We start from the raw sequence: 21,008 nt of genomic DNA on the forward strand, positions 1-21,008 counted from the left end.
TCGCCATCAGAGAAATGCAAATCAAAACCACAATGAGATACCGTCTCACACCAGTTAGAATGGCCATCAGTAAAAAATCAGGAAACAACCGGTGTTGGAGAGGATGTGGAGAAATAGGAACACTTTTACACTGTTGGTGGGATTGTGAACTAGTTCAACCATTATGGAAAACAGTATGAGGATTCCTCAAGGATCTAGAACTAGATGTACCATATGACCCAGCCATCCCACTACTGGGTATGTACCCCAAGGGTTATAAATTATTCTACTACAAAGACACATGCACATGTATATTTATTGCAGCACTATTCACAATAGCAAAGACTTTGAATCAACCCAAATGTCCATCAGTGACAGACTGGATTAAGAAAATGTGGCACGTATACACCATGGAATGCTATGCAGCCATAAAAAATGATGAGTTTGCGTCCTTTGTAGGGACATGGATGGTGCTGGAAACCATCATTCTTAGCAAACTATCACAAGAAGAGAAACCAAACACCGCATGTTCTCACTCATAGGTGGGAACTGAACAATGAGATCACTTGGACTCGGGAAGGGGAACATCACACACTGGGCCCAACAAGGGGAAGGGGGAAGGGGGAGGGATTGCATTGGGGAGTTATACCTGATATAAATTATGAATTGATGGGTGCTGACGAGCTGATGGGTGCAGCACACCAACATGGCATAAGTATACATATGTAACAAACTGGCACCTTATGCACATGTACCCTGGAACTTAAAGTATAATAAAAAAAAAAAAAAAAAAAAAGAAAAACCTTGAAGACATTACGCTAAGTGAAGCAAGTCATCTAAGTAAAATAAAGGACAAATGTCATTTAATTTCACTCTTATGAGGTACCTAAATGTACCAAATTCATAGAGGCAGAAAGTAGAAAGGTGGTTGCCTGAGATGGGAAGAGAGAAGAAAGGGGAGTTATTGCTTAATGGGTATAGATTTACAGTTTTGCAAGATGAAAAAAAATTCTGTAGATAAACAGTGGTGGTGATTGCAGAGCAATGTGAATGTACTTAATGCCACTGAACTGTACACTTGAAAATGCTTAAGACGGCTTAAAACAATAATAAAAATATTTTAACAAAATGAAAAAATAAATAAATAAATAAATAAATAAATAAATAAATAAAAAATAGCAGAATTTTAGCGGGTATCTTAGTGATGACAAACCACATCACATTGAATAACACTTTTGTAACCTATATTAGAAGCTCAAAGTACAGTGGAGTCTTCATCTTTAGAAAGAGAAACCTGATATAACTCTTAAATGACATTTCTCCATCTCTGAAAAAAACTTAATCATCGAACAGGTACCACATTGGCCTTAACACAGAATCAACACAGATCCGGTAAGATCTCATGCAAACCTGTCTCTCTAACCTCATGTCTCACCACTTTCTCTGTTCTGTAACAATGCTCACATATTTGTACTGCTTGGAACACATCCCATTTTTTATCCCTCTTTGTCTCTGTTCATATTTTTCTCTTGTTTCAGGGCTCACTTCCTGCCTAATTTCCCTGCCAAACTTCTCATCCTTTAAGATTCATATCTCTGTTATACAATAACTGTTCCTTCAGCCTCCTAGGTGGTACTTGTCTCTGTGTTCCCATAATACTTTTCACTTATCACTGGCATAGCCTCATCAAATTGTATTTTAATCATTTCTCAACCTGCATATCCCCCCCTTTCTGTGAGCTTCTTAAGATCAATGAGTGCAACTCATATATTTTTTAACCATAACTGTATACCATTATCACATCTAAATGCTAACAATAATATCTTATTGTCAGCAAATGTCCAGTGTTAAAAGTTCTCTGTTTATCTCATACCTCATTTGTATTAAACGCTAACAATAATATCTTATTGTCAGCAAATGTCCAGTGTTAAAAGTTCTCTGTTTATCTCGTATCTCATTTGTATTTGTTAATATAGGATTAAAAGAATGTCCATGTATTGCAATTGGTTGATCTGTCTCTTAAGTCTCTTTTCATCTCGAAATTACTCTTCCATTTCCTTTCCTTTTCTTTAATCTGAAAATGTATTTGTTGAGGAGCTGGGTGTTTTTCTTTAGAATTTCCATTGTCTTTCCCATGGGGTAATTTGTTATGTGCCTCTGACTTTTGTATTTCCTCTAAATTGGTAGTTAGATCTAGAAACCTGATCAAGCTTGAACATAAGCATCCGTTGACAGATAAATGGGTAAAGAAAATGCAGCATTTTCTTTATATATATGTATATGCTGCATTTTCTTTATCCATTTATCTGTCAATGGATGCTTAGTTTGATTCCATATCTTGTTAATTGTGAAGAATGCTGCAATGAACATAGGAATGCCAGTATCTCTTCAATGTACTGATTTCATTTTTTAAAATACATATACCCAGAAGTGGGATTGCTGGATCATATAGTAGTTCTGTTTTTATTTTTTTGAGGAATATCCATACTTTTTTCCATAATAGTTATGCTAATCTACATTCCCACCAACAGTATACAAAGTTTCCCATTTTCTCCACATCCTTGCAACATTTGTTTTGTCTTCTTGATAATAGCCATTCTAAGAAGTGTGAGGTGATAGCTCACTGTGGTTTTTATTTGCATTTCCCTAATGATTAGGAATGCTAAGGATTTTTTCATATGTTTTCTTTTAAGAAATGTCTGTTCTCATCTGTTGCCCAGTTTAAAATTGGGTTATTCATTTTCTTGTTATAAAGTTGTTTAAGTTCCTTATACATTTTGAATATTAACCCCTTATCAGATGTATGATTTGCAAACATTTTCTCCCCTTTTGTAGGCTGTCTCTTCACTTATTTTCTTTGCTGTCCAGAAGCTTTTTAGTTTGATACAATCCCATTTGCCCAGTTTTGCTTTTGTTGCCTGAGCTGTGGGGGTCATATCCGAAATGTAATCTCCCAGACCAATGTAAAGAAGCTTTTCCCTATGTTTTCTTTTAGTAGTTTTATAGTTTCTGGCCTTACAACTAAGTACGTAATCTATTTTCAGTTGAGTTTTACATATGGCACAAGACTAATTTCATTCTTTTGCATGTGTATATTCATTTTTCCCAAAACCACTTATTGAAGAGACTGTCCATTCCCCATGGTGTGTTCTTGCTGCCTTTGTTGAAGGTTATTTCACTGTAAATGTGTGGATTTCTTTTTGGGCCCACTATTTTCTTCGATTGGTCTATATATTTGTTTTTATGCCAGTACTATGCTGTTTTATTATACCTTTGTAGTATATTTTGAAGTCAGATGGTGTGATGCCTTCGGTTTTGTTCTTTTTGCTCAAAATTGCTTTGGTTATTCAGGATTTTTGTGGTGCTATACAAATTTTAGAACTAAAAAATTTCTGTAAAAACCTCATTGGAAGTTTTAGTAGGAATTTCATTAAATCTGTAGGTCACTTTGAGTAGTATAGGCATTTTTATGATATTAATTCTTCCAATCCATGAAAATAAGATATTTTTCCATTTATTATTTCATCTTCAATTTATTTCATCAATATTTTATAGTTTTCAACATAGAAAACAATGTAGAAACTCCCTGGTTGAATTTATTTCCAAATATTTTTTGTATTTTTAAAATGTTATTATATAGAATTTTATTGATTTCTTTTTGGATACTTTGTGGTTAGTGTACAGAAATGCTATTGATTTTATAGCTGACCTTGCATTATACAGCTTTATGGAATTTATCAGTTCCAAGAGTTTTTGGTGAAATCTTTACAGTTTTCTATTATAAGGTCACGTCATTAGCAAAGAGGGACAATTTTACTGCTTTCTTTTCAATTTTGGTGCTTTTTATTTCTTTTTCTTGCCTAACTGCTTTGGCTAGGACCTCCAATACTATATTGAATAGAAGTGGTGAGAGTAGAGATCCTTGCTTCATTACTAATCTTAGAGGGAAAGCTTTCAACTTTTTACTGTGTAGTATAATGTAAACTGTAAGCTTGTCATGTGTGGCCTTTATCATGTTGAGAAACATAACAAAAAAAATTGGTATATTCTTTCTCTAGTTATTTGATGAGAGTTTTAATCATAAATGAATGTTGAATCTGTCAAAGGCTTTTTCAGCATCTATTGAAATAATCACATGATTTTTATCTTTCATTTCATTAAGTCACATCAATTGATTTGCATATGTTAAACCATCTTTGCAACCCAAAAATAAATACCACATAATCATGGTATATGATTCCTTTAATGTGCTGTGGAATCTGGCTTTATGTACTTTTTGAGGATTTTTGTGGTTCATCAGGGATGAAGATTCTCGATTGCATATGTCTATTTGTCTTAATTCTCTATATGCCTATTTTATAAAAATTCTTATGTTATTTAATTCCTCTTACTCTTGGTTACCTTATGGCTGAAAAAATTGTGACATTTTTCATAGCAATTATTTGTTTATTTTTAATATTTTGATTGTCATATATATATACGTACTTCTGAGAATAGCTATTATCAAAAAGACAAAATACAAGTGTTGCAAGTATGTGGATAAAAGAGAAACTTTGCACACTGTTGGTGGGAATATAAATTAGTACAACTGTTGTGAAAAATGATATGGTGATTCCTCAAAAATTTAAAAACAGAACTACTATATGATCCACCAATCCCACTTCTAGATATATATATACATTTCTTTTAATGACATCAGTAAATTGAAGAGATACTTGCATCCCTATGTTCATTGCAGCATTATTCACAATTACCAGTAAAAATATATTTATATATATATATTATATATGTGTGTGTGTGTGTGTGTGTGTACACACACAATTTTAAAAATTCGTTTTGGTAGAGATGAGATCTCACTATGTTTCCTGGCCTAGTCTCAAACTCCTGGACTCAGGCAACCCTTCTTCCTTGACTTCCCAAAGTGCTGTGATTACAGGAGAGAGCCACTTTGCCCAGCCTGCTTTATATGTTTGAACATATATCATATTCATAAAGGTTTGATGCTGTTATGTGTTCTTAGTAGATTCTTCCTTTTATCAATATTAATAATCATTTTTGATTTCCTGGAATTTTTACCAGGAAAATTTTTTACTGACTTGTATGGCAGGAAAATTGCTATATAATCATTATGTTAGTATTTGGCAGATTTTTAAAATATCCCTTTAGTTTTTAACACTTTTTTTTCAGGTTTATCTTTTGGTAAATAATAAATAGCTACATTTTTATCTTTTTAGCAACCTGACATCTCTGTCTTTTAATAGATCTAATAAAACAACTCACATTATGTGATTCTCCTTTTGGGGTTCTGCCAACAGGAAGCATTGTAATATATCACTTGGCTCAGCACATAGGTAATGTTTGTTCACTTTTGTCTGGACCCTGACCACAGGGAGATTGTGACATAATGCTGGGCCCAGCACCAATGTGAGATCACTCTCCAGCTTTGGTACTGCACAGAACAGACACTATGACATATATCTAAGCCAATTGCCTAGGTGAAGTGAGTCTCCTCTCTTGCCAAAGTCCTTCCCACAAAAGGGGTTTTAATATATCACTGAAATCAGCATCCAAGTGATGTGACACTTCTGCCAGGGTCCTGCCCACAACATGGATTGTGACATCTCACTGGACCCACAACCATGTAGGTTATGAGACTTTCTTGCCTTCTCTCTTGCCACAGGTGATACTGTGCCATATACCTGAGACCATAACAAAAGCCTAATAACAACTCATATGCATGGAGCCAGAACATGTGCAGGATGGTGACTCAAACTTTTCCACAAGTGTAATTGTGACATATACCTTTGCCCAGCTCCTGAGTGATTTACTAATTATGTCTGTGTATAGCCCACAAGTCAGATTGTGATGAATACCTTGGCCAAGTACCTTGGTGATTTGACAGCGCTGTCTTAACAATGTCCTCAGAGGGGATTGTAAAATATTTCTGGACTCATCTTCTAGGTTACATGACTCTTCTCTCCTGCTTGTACCCTGCTTCCTTTGGTAATTGTAGCATTTTTAATACTGCATCCAAATGATATGACTTTCATGCCTGGGCCCTGGCAATAGGAGGCATTGTGACAAATTTTGGGGCCCATCATTTAGGTGATATGACTCTCCTCTTCTGCCTGGACACAGCCAACAAGGGACATTGTGCCACAGAGCTGGACCTAGAGCACAAGTTATGTGACATTTCTGATAGGACCCTGCCTACAAACAGAATATTGAAATATTTCTGGGCCAGCATTTAGGTGATGTGGCTGTTCTGTCTGCTTCATAACCAAACAGGAAATTGTAACATAAATAGGCACGGCTTACAGGAATAGTAATGACTCTTATATGTGGACTCAGCCAATAGAGGATATTTTGACTCTTATAACTAAATTCAGGAACATGCATGATGTCCTGGGTCACCTTCTTGCACAAAGGTCATGAAAGATTACAACATTCACATGTATTTTACAAAGTCTTTGAATTATACAGACAGAGCCAAAGCAGGACTCAGCACACAGGTGACATTGTGAGTCTTGCATGCACACCCAGCTGACAGTAATGACTGTCATCATCTCACATGGATGAAGCAAACTGTCACTCATGAAAACAGGACATGTGTGGTATTGTAAATCTCATCTCTGGAATTTTCTGGCAGTGTGATTGTGATATAAATCTTTTCCAAGATTTTCCAAATTATACAAACACCTGTGTAATATGACTCTCCAGACTTGTTCCAACCCATATATAGGATTGTGATGTCTACCTAGGCCAGCCTCCAGGTGATGTGACTCTCCTGCCTGGGCCCTTCTCTCAGTAAGCATTGTGACATATCGCTGGATCTGGCATCCAGGTGATGTTACATTCTTGCCTGGGCCCTTCTCTCAGTAAGCATTGTGACATATCGCTGGATCTGGCATCCAGGTGATGTTACATTCTTGCCTGGAACGTACCCACCAAAATTATTGTGACATATTTCTGTGTCCACCTCATACTTGATGTAACTCTCCTCTCTGGAATGGGCCCTGCACAAAGGAAGGATAGTGACATATTTCAAGGCCAGGTACACAGGTGAATGTACTTTTTTGCCAGAGCCATGCCCAGTGGAGGGCATTGTGACATATCTCTGCACCTATTACCTGGGTGATGTGGCTCTCCTGCTTCGGCCCTGCCAACCTGGAGAGTGACATATTTCTAGGCCAGGCACACAGGTGATGGTACTCTTGCCAGAGCTATGCTTCATAGAGAACATGGTGACATATCTCTGGGCCTATCACTGAAGTGAAGTGATGCCCTTCATGGACCCTACCCACATGGAGCATTGTGAAATAATCAGAGAACCTGTACTTAGGTGATGTAACTCTCTTGCCTGAGTGCTGTCCTAAGAGAGCCTTGTGACATATCTCAGGACCCAGCACCCAAGTGATGTGGCTATTCTGCCTGGTTTCTGCCCACATGCTACACTGTGACATATTTCTAGGGAAGTACCTAGGTGATGTGACTCTCCTTGTCTGCCTCAGCCCTGCCTACTGGCGACATTGGGACATGTCTCTGAGCCCATAACCTAAGTGATGTGACTCTTTTTCTGCCTGAACCTTCACCATAGGACGATTTTGACACATTGCTGAGCCCAGTACTCAGGATATGTGACTCTCTTTTTTTCCTGAACCACTCCCACAAAAAAGGAATTTTGACCTGTTGCACAGCCCAGCACCCAGATGATGTTACTCTTCTGCCTGGGTTCTGCATAAAGAGGAAATTATGGCATATTGTATATTTCTGGGCCCAGCACCCTTGTGATGTGACTCTTCTGCCCATGCTGGAGCCAGCAAAGTTAATTTGACATATCTTGGGCCCATTATGTAGGTGTTTTGGCTCTCATAAGTTGGCTGGGTTTTTTCCACATATGGAATGGTGTCATATTGCTGGATCCAGCACCCAGAAAATATGACCCAATTTTCTATACCCAGGCTAGAGAAGGCATTGTGACATATTGCCTGACACAGCATCTAAGTGGTGTTACCCTCCTGCCTAGTTTTTACCCACAAATGGAATTATGATACATATCTTGCTTCAGTTCACAGACATGATGATCAAACTTATATTGAGATTCAGCCAATAGGAGGTATTTTGCCTCTCTTTGTTAAGCTTAGGGCAATATGTAAGGTCCTGGGTTGCATATTCATACCAAGCTCACAGAAGCTTACAACACTAACTTATATTTTATAAATTTTTGTGGTAGAGAGATTCATAACAGGGCCCAGCAAAAAGTTCAGATTGGGATACTCAGTCACACACCCAAATGAAATTAAAAGTTGTCCCCATCCCACATTTATAATGCCCACTGCTGAGGTCCTGAGTCTAACAAGGGAATACAGCACAAAGTTAAAATTATGACCTTTATATGTGGATCTGGACACAGGTGGGATGGTGACTCATTTCTGGACCCAGCCCACAGGAATAATGGGTCTTATCCTTAACCATGCCTGTAGGAGAGATGTTGACTATCAAACCTGGGTTTAGGGCAATATGTAAGAGTGTGAGTCCATACCAGCATGTAGGCCTCAGAGAGGTTTGCAACTCTCATGCAGGTTTTATAAAGTCCTCAGATGTTGAAGAGAATGTCATACATTGGCCCAGCACACATGTGAGATTGTGACTCTAATATACACATTCAGCTAAAGGTTAAAGATGTCACCCTCAAAGATGATGAGATTGTGTCATATCACTGGGTATAGTACCCAGGTGCTGAGAATTTTGGCTCAATTTTCTTTCCATGTGTGCAATGTTACATATCGCTGGGTCAGAATCATGATAATGTGACTCTTCTACCTGGGCCCTGCCAACAGGGGATATTATCACATATCTCTGGGCCTGCCAGCTAGGTGGTGTGTCTCTCCAACCTGTACCCTGCTCCCAGAGGACATTTTGAAATATCGCTGAGTCTAGCATCTAGGTAATGTAACTCTCTTTTCCTGCCTGGGTCCTGCTTACCAAAGGAATTGTGACATATGGCTAAATGAAAAACCTAGGTGGTATGTCTCTCCTCTGTTTTCAAGAGTTTATATCTGTACTGCATTGTGTTTCATTACTTTGGTGTTCTACCTTTATACTGGAACCAAAGTTCTTTGATCACTGTAGACTTGTTTTGTGTTTGGAAATTATTAAGTGTAATGCTTCCAATACTTTTCTACTTTTTAAAGATTGTCAGGCTTTTCAAGGTCCGCTGAGATCTTACTTAATTTTGTGGGTTTATTTTTTCTATGTTTGGAAAAGTATAATTTAAAATTGAAAAGGGGTGTGTTGAATGTATGCATCACTTTGCCTTATTATGGACACCTCAGCATGGACATCTTTGCCTTATTATGTCTTCTAATCATTGAAAAAGAGCATGCTCAAAAGTTTGTTGCTGGCCAGGCCCAGTGGCTCATGCCTGTAATCCCAGCACTTTGGGAGGCTGAGGAGGGCAAATGGCAAGGTCAGGACATCGAGACTATTCTGGTCAACATGGTGAAACCCTGTTTCTACTAAAATACAGAAAAATTAGCTGGGCGTGATGGTGTGTGCTTATAGTCCCAGCTGCTCAGGAGACTGAGGCAGGGAATCGCTTGAACCTGAGAGTTGGAGGTTGCAGTGAGCCAAGATTTTGCCACTGCTCTCCAGCCTAGCAACAGAGTGATACTCTGTCTCAAAAAAAAAAAAAAAGAAAAGAAAAGAAAAAGAAAAGAAAAATAAAAAAGCTGTGTTGTTCAATTTTTATATTTTTTGAATTTTTCAGCTTTTCTCCTGCTACTGATTTCTAGTTTCATTCCACTTGCACTATAAATAATTGTCTGTAAAATTTCAATTTACAAAAAGTGTTAAGTCTTGTTTTGTGGTGTCACATGTGTTCCATCTAAGAAAATGTTTTATGAGCTGTTGAAAATAATGTGTATTCACTTGTCTGTATATATGTTTGTTAGGTGTAATTATAGTATAGTGCATTCAAGTTTTTCATTCCCTTATTGATACTCTATCTTGCTTTATTTATTACTGACAGTGGGATATTGATATGTCCTTTTTTTATTATATTGCTGTCTATTTTTGCTTCAATTGTGTCAATGTTTGCTTTATGTGTTTGGGAAAACTGTCATATATTTATAGGTTCTCAGTGAATGGACTCTCTTACCGTAATTGAATGCCCTAGTTTATCTCTTTAAATTTTCACATAAAGTAAATTATATGAAATATGACAGTTTTCAACTTAATAAGTTGTTGCCTCTTCTCCTCTCATTTGTTTAATACCTGCATGGAATGCATTTCTCATCTTGCCATTTTCAGTCTATTTTTTTAATTAGTTCTGAAGTGAGTCTCTTGAACACATGACATAGATAGATCTTGATATAGATCATGATATAGTTAGTTTTTGGTTTTTGTTTTTTTTTCCGTTTGGAAGGATACTTTCACTGGATATAGTATTCTTGCTTACACTCTTTTTTTCCAGTGTTTTAACTATGTCATCCTCCTCCATTCTTGCCCAAAAGATTTATTTTCATAAATTTACTGGTAATCTTGCAGAAGCATGCATGTGTATAACATATCTCTTTTTTCTTCCTTCATTCCAGATTCTTTTCTTGTCTGTGACTTTCAAAACATTGTTTATGTTGTGTCTTGTTAGAAATCTCTTTGTGTTAATCTTAGCTGAAATTTGCTCAGCTTCTTGATTTTCTTATATTTTTCACTAATGTAGAAGTGCGTATTAGTCTTTTTTTTGTACTTCTACTCCACAATGTTTATTTCTTTTTGTGCTTTTTATCTTTTTGTTGTTTTCATTTTTTATTTTATTTTATTTATTTTATTTGTTTCCATTTATTTTATTTGTTTCCATCACTGAGGTGGTAATTTTAATTTTGGGGGTTAAGTTATTTTTTTCTTTTAAGAAATAGATCTAGATGTTCATTCACATTGTCTCAGGTAATTTTTATGTCTCCCTTTTTTATAACTGATTCTGAATATTCATTTTTATCTTTGAGCCATATTATCTTGATATTTTGTATATGTTGTAATTGTAGGTTGAAATTTGTATAATATAAAGCCATATGTCAAAATCCTTATTAAGTAGCTTTTGTCTGGGGAAATATGATACCAATTTTTTAGGCTAGAGATTCTCAGAGCCTTTCAAGCCTGTTCTATGGAAGTTTTATCTGGTCTTGTGTGTTTTTTAGTTAAAAAGCATTCCCCATGTTTTTTCTTTTCCTTTTTTCCTCCTTTTTTTTTTTTTTTTTTTTTGAGTTGGAGTTTCACTCTTGTTGCCCAGGCTGGAGTGCAATGACGTTATCTTGGATCATTGCAATCTCCAACTCCCAGATTCAAGCAATTCTCTGGCCTCAGCTTCCCAAGTAGCTGGGATTACAGGTGCCTGCCACCATGCCTGGCTAAGTTTTGTATTTTTGGCAGAGATGGGGTTCCACCATGTTGACCTGGCTGATCTTGAACTTCTGACCTCAGGTGATCCGCCTATCTCAGCCTCCCAAAGTGTTGGGATTCCAGGCGTGAGCCACCACTCCCAGCCATCCCCACGTTTCTTACTGAAATCCTGTAGTCAGTTGCTATACCAATTGTCTGTCTATGATACTGAAGTGTTTCTTCTCTTGTAAGAGTCATTTACCTTTGGTCTCAGTTGTCCCAAACTGTCAAAGTATACCACCTTTCCTTTCAATACTGTCATGGAATATAGAAATTAGTCTTTGGTAAGGTCTCAAAAAGCCAGAAGCATGGACACAGGTGCCACTATTTTATTTATTTTTGGAAGGGGAAGACAGGAGTTAGGAGTCTATATTTAAAGTCATCATCGGATGAAGAATGGCTGTGGTGGGTAAATACAAAATACCCTTATTACACTTCTATGTGGTTCTCAGTATTTTGCTCACTTGGGGTGCTGCACATACTTAGCTGGTTCTTAGACTTCTCACAAAGGCATTTTGGTCAGTATATTTCTGTTAAGTTAATATGTTTAAAAGGAATTAGAGCCTGTGGTACTTTATTGTCACCTTGTTAGTGTGCATCATGTAATTATATGTTTGTAAAGTGTATTCACCTGAATCTAATAAGGAATTTTTTAAAAAAAATTCACCTGGGTCTTTTCATTTTACCGCAGAGATATTGCTGGAGCACGGCATAAAAGATTCATTTCAAAAAGTGATTCTGATAAAATACGGAAGCTGTGACCTTAATAGTTTATTTAAAGAAAGACTACCAAAGTGTTTCTAATTGCAAGGGGCAGAAAGCAGTTATAATGGCCTTCATCAATGTTTGTCAACTACCCATAGCAAAACCTGTCAATATAATAAATGTGGCAAAGCTTTTGAGTTATGCTCAATCTTTACTGAACATAAGAAAATTTTTAGCAGAAAGAAATACTGCAAATGTAAAGAATGTGGCAAAGACTGTAGGTTGTTCTCAGATTTTACTGAGATTTTACAGAAGAGAATTCATACCGCAGAGAGATGCTACAGATGTGAAGAATGTGGCAAAGCCTTTAAAAAGTTCTCAAAAGTTACTGATCATAAACGAGTTCATAGTGGACAGAAACCCTACAAATGTGAAGAATGTTTCAAAACCTTTACCTGCTCCTCAACCTTTATTCAACACAAGAGAAATCATACTAGAGACAGACTGAACAAATGGGAAGAATGTGGTAAAGCCTTTAAGTTTTTCTCAGACCTTACTAAACATAAGATAATTCATACTGGAAAGAAACCCTACAAATGTAATGAATGTGGAAAAGCTTTTATGTGGTTCTCGGCCCTTAGTAAACATAAGAGAGAGAAACCCTACATCTGAGAAGAATATGGCAAAGCCTTTACCCACTCCTCAACCCTTATTAACCAGAAGAGAATTCATGTGGAAGAGAGACCTTACAAATGTGAAGAATATGGCAAAACCTTTAGGTGCTTCTCGGACCTTACTAATCGTAAGATAATTCACACTGGAGAGGAAACCCTACAAATGTGAAGAATGTGGCTAAGCATTGATTTCATTCTCACACCTCATTAGAGATAAGAGAATTCATACTAGAGAGAAGCTCCACAAGTGTTAAAACTATGGAAAAGCCTTTAATAAGTCCTTGTATTGTGTTCAACATCAGAGACTTAATACTGAACAAATGCGGTATAAAGGTAACGACTGTTGAAGAACATTTAACTTAACATCTTGGAAGGTCTCTAAGAACTTGTTTTATAACCTGGGTGCTTTTGTGTTGGACATATGTAGCATTTTGCTATTATATAATGCCCTTCTTTGTCTTTTTTAAATCTATATTGATTTAAAGTCTGTTTTGCCAGAAACTAGGATTGCAACCCCTGCTTTTTTTTTTTTTGTTTTTCTGTTTTCTATTTGCTTGGTAGATTTTCCTTTTTCCCTTTACTTTAGGCTTATTTGAGATGGGTGTCTCAATTACAGCATACCATTAGATATTCATTCTTTATTCAGCTTGCCACTCTGTTTTGTAATTGGGGCACTTAGCCCATTTACATTTAAGGTTAGTATTCATATATGTGGATTTGATTCTGTCACTATGATCTTAGCTGGCTATTTTGGACATTTGTTTATGTTGTTGCTTTATAGTGTCAGCAATTTATATACTTTAGTGTGTTTTTGTAGTGACTGGTAATAGTCTTGTTCTTATTTAGTGCTTTCTTCAGAAGCTCTTGTAAGGCTGGTCTTGTGGCAATAGATTTCCTCAGCATTTGCTGATCTGAATAGGATCATATTTATTTTTCATTTCTGAAGCTTACTTTGGTTGGATATGAAATTCCAGGTTGGAACTCTTCTTTTAAAAATGTTGAATATTGGCCCCTAATCTCTTTTGACTTGTAGGATTTCAGATGAAAGGTTTGTTGTTTGTCTGATAGGCTTTTCTTGGAGGTTACCTGGCCTTTTTCTCTAGCTGCCTTTAACAGATTTTTTTCTTTCATTTTGACCTTGGAGAATCTCATGATTATGTGTCTTGGGGATGAACTTTTCATGAGGTATCTTACTGGGGTTCTCCACATTTCCTGCATTTGAATGTTGGCCTCTCTATCTGGGTTAGGGAAATTCTCATGGACGATATCCCAAAATATGTATTTCAAGTTGTTTTCATTCTCCTTATTGCCTTCAGGCACTCTCTTTAATTGTAGATTTGGTTTCTTATATAATCCCATATTTCTTAGAGGTTTTGTTCATTCCTCTTTATTCTTTTTTCACTTTTGTTGTCAGTCTTATCTCAGAAAACGAGTCTTGAAAGAGATTCTTTCCTCTGCTTGGCCTATTCTGCTGTTAATACTTGTGATTATATTACAAAGTTTTTGTGTTGTGTTTTTCAGCTCTATCAGGTTGGCCACATTTTTCTCGATTGGCTGTTTTTCCTATCAGTTCCTGAAATTTTTTCCCTTCCTTGCATTGGGTTGCAACTTACTTTTGTAGCTCAATGAAGTTTATTTCTATCCATATTCTGAATTCTACTTCTGTCATCTTAGGCCTTGCTGGAAACGTAATTTGGTAACTTGGATGAAATAAGCCACTCTGGCTTTTTGTGTTTTCAATATCTTTGCACTGACTTTGTCTCATCTTTGTGGGCATATCTTTGAGGTTGCTGACCTTGGAATGGGGTTTTCGTATTTTTTATCCTATTTGATGGTCTTGAGTATTTGATTGTGGTATAAGATGTTTGCAGCCAACAGGCTTTGCTCCTGGGAGATTTTTTGGTGGTGGGAGGGGCGGGGCAATGCTCAGCTCAAATCTCAGAGGCTGCATGATCTCAGGGACTTGTATTGAGCCCCAACTTTCTTCTCTGGCTCCATGATATTTGGAGTCCACCACTCTATGGGACTAAGGTCCCACAGCTGCAGCAGAGTGCTAGTGGATATGGAGTTTCTGCCTGTCTTTGGACATTCACCTCAGTGGCAGAAGCAAAGCAGCTAGGAGTGTACTGGGGGGTACCTGCTGGAAACTGTATATGCTGTTGCACTAAAGATGGTGTTGGCTTGGAGCAGAATGCTGGCCAGCAAGGATTTTTATGCCTTCTTTTTGCACACCCTCCCACCCCGGCATTAAGGAGTAATTGTGGAGAGTGTGGGAGGATACCCTGTTCTCTGCACAGTGTTAGCACAAAGGCAGGGGTGGGGTTTTCTGCCTCTGCCTACCAAAGCTTCATTTACAATGCCAGTTGCTGGGGGTGGCTAGGGCATACTGCATTCCTATTTGCTGGTGGGGAAAGCAAAGCCAAACCTGCCTTTGCTGACATGTGCCAGCAAAGTAATATGGGGATTTGCCTTCATCTCGGGGGAAACTGCAGTATGGGGAAGAAACATGTGGGCTGGTGCAGTCATAGGGGCTGCCTTGCTGGAGCTCCTCAGGTGTCAGGCATGGCCCATCAGGGCAGATGCTATGGTATGGGCTTCCAGGGTACCTGTGACTGCCCTGTAAAAATCTGTAGCCAGACTGGGTCCCTGGGGCAGGCCAATAGACCAAGGAGTGCTAAGTTGGACCAGGTTCTTATGATTTCCAAGACCATCCTGCAGAAATTAAGTTCAACAGTTCCCCTAGGGCTAAAGTCTCTTGTGGGAGAAAGCTGAGTCTAGGAAAATGACCATCACTGACAACACTTTATTACAGATGCTCTCATGCCAACCCCTCTGGGAACCACATGAGCTGGCTTGCTGCCCCATCTCTTTGCTTGTTTTCTGGGGGCTGCATCTCAGAGAGATGTAGGTCAGCAATCCCTTAGTGCATTCAGCACAGGACAGAGGATCCATTGTTTTAGCCAAGTTATGGATTCACTGTCTAGGGAGGAGCAGTGGGTAGTTTCTGGGACCCATGGAAGATGAACTGCCCTCCTCTCTTGGGTAAACTGCAGCTTGTTTGAGGTATGAATAAGACACTTAGGGTTTTGGATTTATCAGTAGTCTTACAGTAGCAAGGACAGTTCTACTGCAGAGGCAGTGACAGAAATATTTTCAGTTGCCCCTGGAGGCTCTGTCCAGGGAGCTACTAAGTTGCTACTGGCTCAATACCTCTGGCAATGATTGGCTAGTGGCCCAGGCCTGGAGACCAGCCCAGTGAGAATATATGAGAACAGGCACTCACGTAACAGTCTGGCCACTTTTCTGAGGGGCTGCTGCAGTATGCTGGTGTCCACTGCAGTCTCTAGTCACCTCAGATTTTCCAATACCTAAAGTGATCACCAGTGAATGCTGCAAAACAGCAACAATGGCAGCAGGCCCTTTTCTGTGGAAGCTCCATCCTACAGAAGTATAGACCTGTTTCCAGCCCAAAATCCTCTGTAGGAGGTAGCCACAAACCCTTGTTGAAAGGTCTTACCCAGTGAGGAGAACATAATTGGAGATGCACTTAAGAAAGCAGTCTAGCAATATTTTTGTAGGACAGCTCTGCTGTGCAGAGGTACTACTTCCACTGCCAGTTTTTTGGATTCTCCAAAGCCGGAAGCCTGAAACTGCTAAGTCATACAAACAGCAAAAATGTCAGCTCACTCTTTGCTCTAGGAACTATATCACAAGGAGGTTTCAAAATTCCATCCACCAAAGAGCACCAGTGGTGGTAGCTGGACACCCTAGTTGGGTAGTACTTTCTAGTGAGGAAGAACAAGTTTGGGGAAAGGCTTTAACAGGCAGTCTGGTCACGTCTTTTTAGAACATCTGTACTGTTCTAGGAGATCCTTTCTGCCCCAGTCAGCTTGAGCTCTTCAAAGCCTGAAGGTTGGAATGCCTAAGCTGCCCAAGCAGCAAAGATGGTGGGCCACTCCTCTTTCTGGTAGCTCCATCCCAGGGAGGTGCAGTGCTCCTGCCAATGGTTGGCTGGAATTCTAAGCCAGTAGGCCTTATCCTGCGAGGCACTGTGGAAGAGGGTCCTACAGACCATCACTATTCAGCCCCCTGGATTCCACATGTTTCCTATGGGTATGTACAGGGGAGTAACCTCCTGCTTTGCTGGAGTTGCAGCTACTTTTTCTGGGAAGCCTGGAAAGCCAGAGTATCTATGGCTCTTGAATCTCTGCACAGGCCTGAGCGGCTGCTCTGCTGAGACTCCGTGTAGCTCTGTGTGTTCAACTGAAGGCCTTGGTGAAGTGGGTTCATGAGGGTATCTCCTCACCTCGGGGTTGCAAATATCTGTAGGAGAATCGTGGGTCCACATGCACTCACTGCTTCACTGGGTGGGGAGGTTCCCTTGGCTCCATGTTGTTCCCAGGTGGCCCATTTTCCTGCCTTGCTTTACTCCATTCTCCATAACTTAAGTTGTTTCTTTGATTAGTCCTAATGGAAGTACCTGGATGTTTCAGTTGAATGTGCTATATTTATGTCCACCTTGCATTCCTCTCTATGAGAGCTGCACAGTCTAGCTGCTTCTAGTCAGCAAACTTGATCACTTTTCTCTAAAAGGAATCTACGTTTTTATAGTAAAAGTATTTAATATATTTTCAAAAGCAAATATTGATATAATTTAACAGTTACATTTGATGTTATGTCTTATTTCTAGAATTTATGTGAAAGAACATGGTCAATGGTTACTGCACAGGATTTATGGGAGATTCTTCTATATTAGATGGACAGATTTATATACTTTCCCATAGAAGATAAGAAAACTGAAATCTAAGATACATGAAGACCTTCTAAGCGGAAAGGCCACTTAGTAGTTGGTTTACAACAGTATCATAAGTGACAGGATGATAGGAGAGTGGTAAGTGATCAGGATAATATTCTGCATAGTAACATAGTAAGAGAAATGATTTGAATTTTAGAAGGAAATTGCTTTACCATTTGTAAATTAAGGTAATTAAAATACAGTGAATTTCAAAATGCCTTTTTATTGACAATGTGTGGATTTAACTTGTTTTAATAAACCAAAATTGTTGTTATTGTGTTAAGGCTATTTTACTTTGAATGTGTACCTTGCCACTGATGTTAACTTATCCCATCTTATCCGAGGTTGTAGGTAACAGATGGTAACAACATACTATTGTCTGACAGTGGAATAACATCCTTAGTGATTCCTTTTTCAGTGGTCTTTTTCTTAAAATAATTTGGAAAATATGGTTCCTACAACTTACGTTTTTGTTTTTCTTATAACTCCAGGTTATTATGATGGGTTGTAATGAAGATTATATAAGTATAATGAAACTATTTGTTTCTGAATTCTGAACAACTATTTACAAAATATCCTACTTTTTTCTGTCAAACATATGACTTCTCTGGTCTGCTAAATACATACAGACCTTTAGTTTTGATTTATATGGATTTAAATATGCAGATATATCACTCTAAAATAAACTTTAGGTGTGTAACAGATTTATAGAGAATAATCATATTTGTTTATGGTTGTGTACCAACTTTGAGAGGAAACAAAAAATATTAGAATGAAATAGATAATTTTACAAGTATTGATAACTTGCCAGCAAACCAGAAAGTTCAAAGATTTTGAAAGCAAATCTATTTTCTCTGCTTTGTATTAAGCTCATTTATCTAAAATGTTACTGCTCCTGGCTTAGAATCATCTTGTGCAAATTCTTCTTTTTTGTTGTTGTTGTTTGTCTGTTTGCCTGTTTCTCACCATAGACATATAATCTTTATTAAAAATACAGAAATTAGCTGGGCATGGTGGCGGGTGTCTGTAATCCCAGTTACTCAGGAGGCTGAAGCAGGAGAATCATTTGAACCTGGGAGACAGAGGTTGCTGTGAGCCAGGATCACACCATTGCACTCCAGCCTGGGCAAAAAGAATAAAACTCTGTCTCAAACAAACAAACAAAAAAGTCTTTGTATAATCCCCTCAGAGATTATGAAAGTGACTTTGATAAAATTTAGTGGTATGCACAAAATAAGTTTCACATGCAAGTGATTTAACAGTGCGTGTATTGTATGTTCTTTATTTAGCACATTTTATATTTTGTTTCCATTAGAGAATGCTATTTAATCCAATTTTTGTTTAGCTATTGTTCATTTTATTTTATAAAATTGACATAATTAATTTATTAAATTTATTGGGCCAATTTATTCAAGTAAACAGTTCAACATTTAATAAGTCATGAGGTATTTTTTGGCATAAACATGAAGTAAACAGAGATAATACTGGTTATGCAATAGAAGCTGCATAATTAGAAATAAATATTCTTTTTTAAATTACCCTGTAGTGTCAGGTGAAAATTTGAAAATATGTATAGTAAAGAAATGCCATTAATTCTCCATATGAGGAGAACATAATTGTACCTATGCTGCACAATTGACTGTCATAACTGAAACAGGAAGAAGAGATGGACCTTTTACCAAAATGAAGTGAAAACCTTGTAAAAATTTTCAGATTATGTTTTTCCATTTAAACATCTACTGAGGTAGGTAGAAGGCAAGTCTATTCAGTCAAACCTGGAATTGTTGACACATGTGAAGGGTATGCACCACAGGTGTCAAAACCTAAAATGCCCTGAACTATTTTCATTTAGATTAATGAAATATGGTTTTAGTCTTCCTCCTCTCTATTCTGGCTTAGACATTTCAAGTAGATTTGATTCTAGATCTTTTTTATTTTTATTTATTTATTTATTTATTTATTTACTGAGATGGAGTCTCCCTCTGCTGCCCAGGCTGGAGTGCCGTGGTGCGATCTCGGCTCACTGCAACCTACTCCTCCTGGGTTCAAGCAATTTTCCTGCCTCATCCTCCCAAGTAGCTGGGACTACAGGGCCTGTCACCATACCTAGCTAATTTTTTGTATTTTTAGTAGAGATGGGGTTTCACCATGTTAGCCAGGATGGTCGCGATCTCCTGACTCTGTGATCCTCCTACCTCAACCTCCCAAAGTGCTGGGATTACAGGCTTGAGCCACCATGCCCAGCCTTGATTCTGGTTGTTGACACAGCACATCCTCAAATTATTGTCTCTGAGGATAGAAAAGGTGTGTGATATGGAAGAACAAAACTGAACATTTGTTATACTTCAGTAAATTTTATTTCTGCCCTGCTGTCCTGGGTAGTTCTGGCAGACTTTACTGGAAGGTAGAAGTGGGAAACAAGCCTAAATGAAAATTGTGTGTGTGTCTTCTTAGGAATTGGCAGGATCAGCCTTCAGTTCCGGGTGGATTTGGGGCAATTGGGTGATATATAAAGAGTGGTTATGTTGCATCAGGTCCTAAGGCAAACTGGCTTCTTCCAGTAGTAAAACCCAGTAAGATTGGTATTTTTTTGGAGTGTGAATAGGGTGATTTTAAAAAATAATATACATGATAGATTTGTTCTGCATATTTTAATAATTATTTTACAAGAGCTGTTTGGCCTTATTTCTATACTGAAGCACATTCTGAACATTGTAAACTCTCTTTGTTATCAGATACTGAAAGATAAAGAATGAGTAAATGAATCTGTTTCAGTTTTTGTGGGTAATTTAGCCAGTAAATTTAATCTCATCTCCATAATTTTAAGTTTTACTACTGAAGACCAGAATAGATTTTTTTCACCTAAATTTTTGCAACTATAAAAGCATGTTCATAATGTCACTTTCATAGATACTATGAATATCAATTGTCGAGTGTGTTGATTTCTAATCTAAAGTCTTTGAGTATTAAGTCACCCAACATATCCAATAAAATGTTTTTAAGTTGCCTATTTTAAAAATCTGTCAATTTTGAATTACATACCTAGCTAAAATTTTTTTAAGATATAGGATAAGATGTAAAATAATCAGACAAGTAATATAAAGTAAGTTTACTGAAATTTTTTACTTATTTAAGAAATCTAATTACATTTTAAATAAATTACTGTCATCTGTTATTATTTTTGTAACACTTTTCTTAAGATTTTGCCCCTAGAGGGGGCGGAACAAGATGGCCGAATAGGAACAGCTCCAGTCTCCAACTCCCAGCGCGAAGGACACAGAAGACCGGTGATTTCTGCATTTTCAACTGAGGTACTGGGGTCATCTCACTAGTGAGTGCCAGACAATCGGTGCTGGTCAGCTGTTGCACCCCGACCAGCGAGAGCTGAAGCAGGTTGAGGCATTGCCTCACCTGGGAAG

General features: G+C 37.8%; 2 pseudogenes; both read left to right on the plus strand.

Annotated features, from left to right (window-relative positions):
- The first annotated feature begins 12,037 nt into the window (after positions 1-12,037).
- LOC105526302 lies at positions 12,038-13,048 on the plus strand (annotated as a pseudogene).
- Positions 13,049-13,052: 4 nt separating this feature from the next.
- Positions 13,053-21,008, plus strand: part of LOC105526303 — a 72,087-nt pseudogene continuing 64,131 nt past the window's right edge.

This window comes from Colobus angolensis, unplaced genomic scaffold (assembly GCF_000951035.1).
Source record: "Colobus angolensis palliatus isolate OR3802 unplaced genomic scaffold, Cang.pa_1.0 Scaffold588, whole genome shotgun sequence".
Classification (NCBI taxonomy): domain Eukaryota; kingdom Metazoa; phylum Chordata; class Mammalia; order Primates; family Cercopithecidae; genus Colobus; species Colobus angolensis.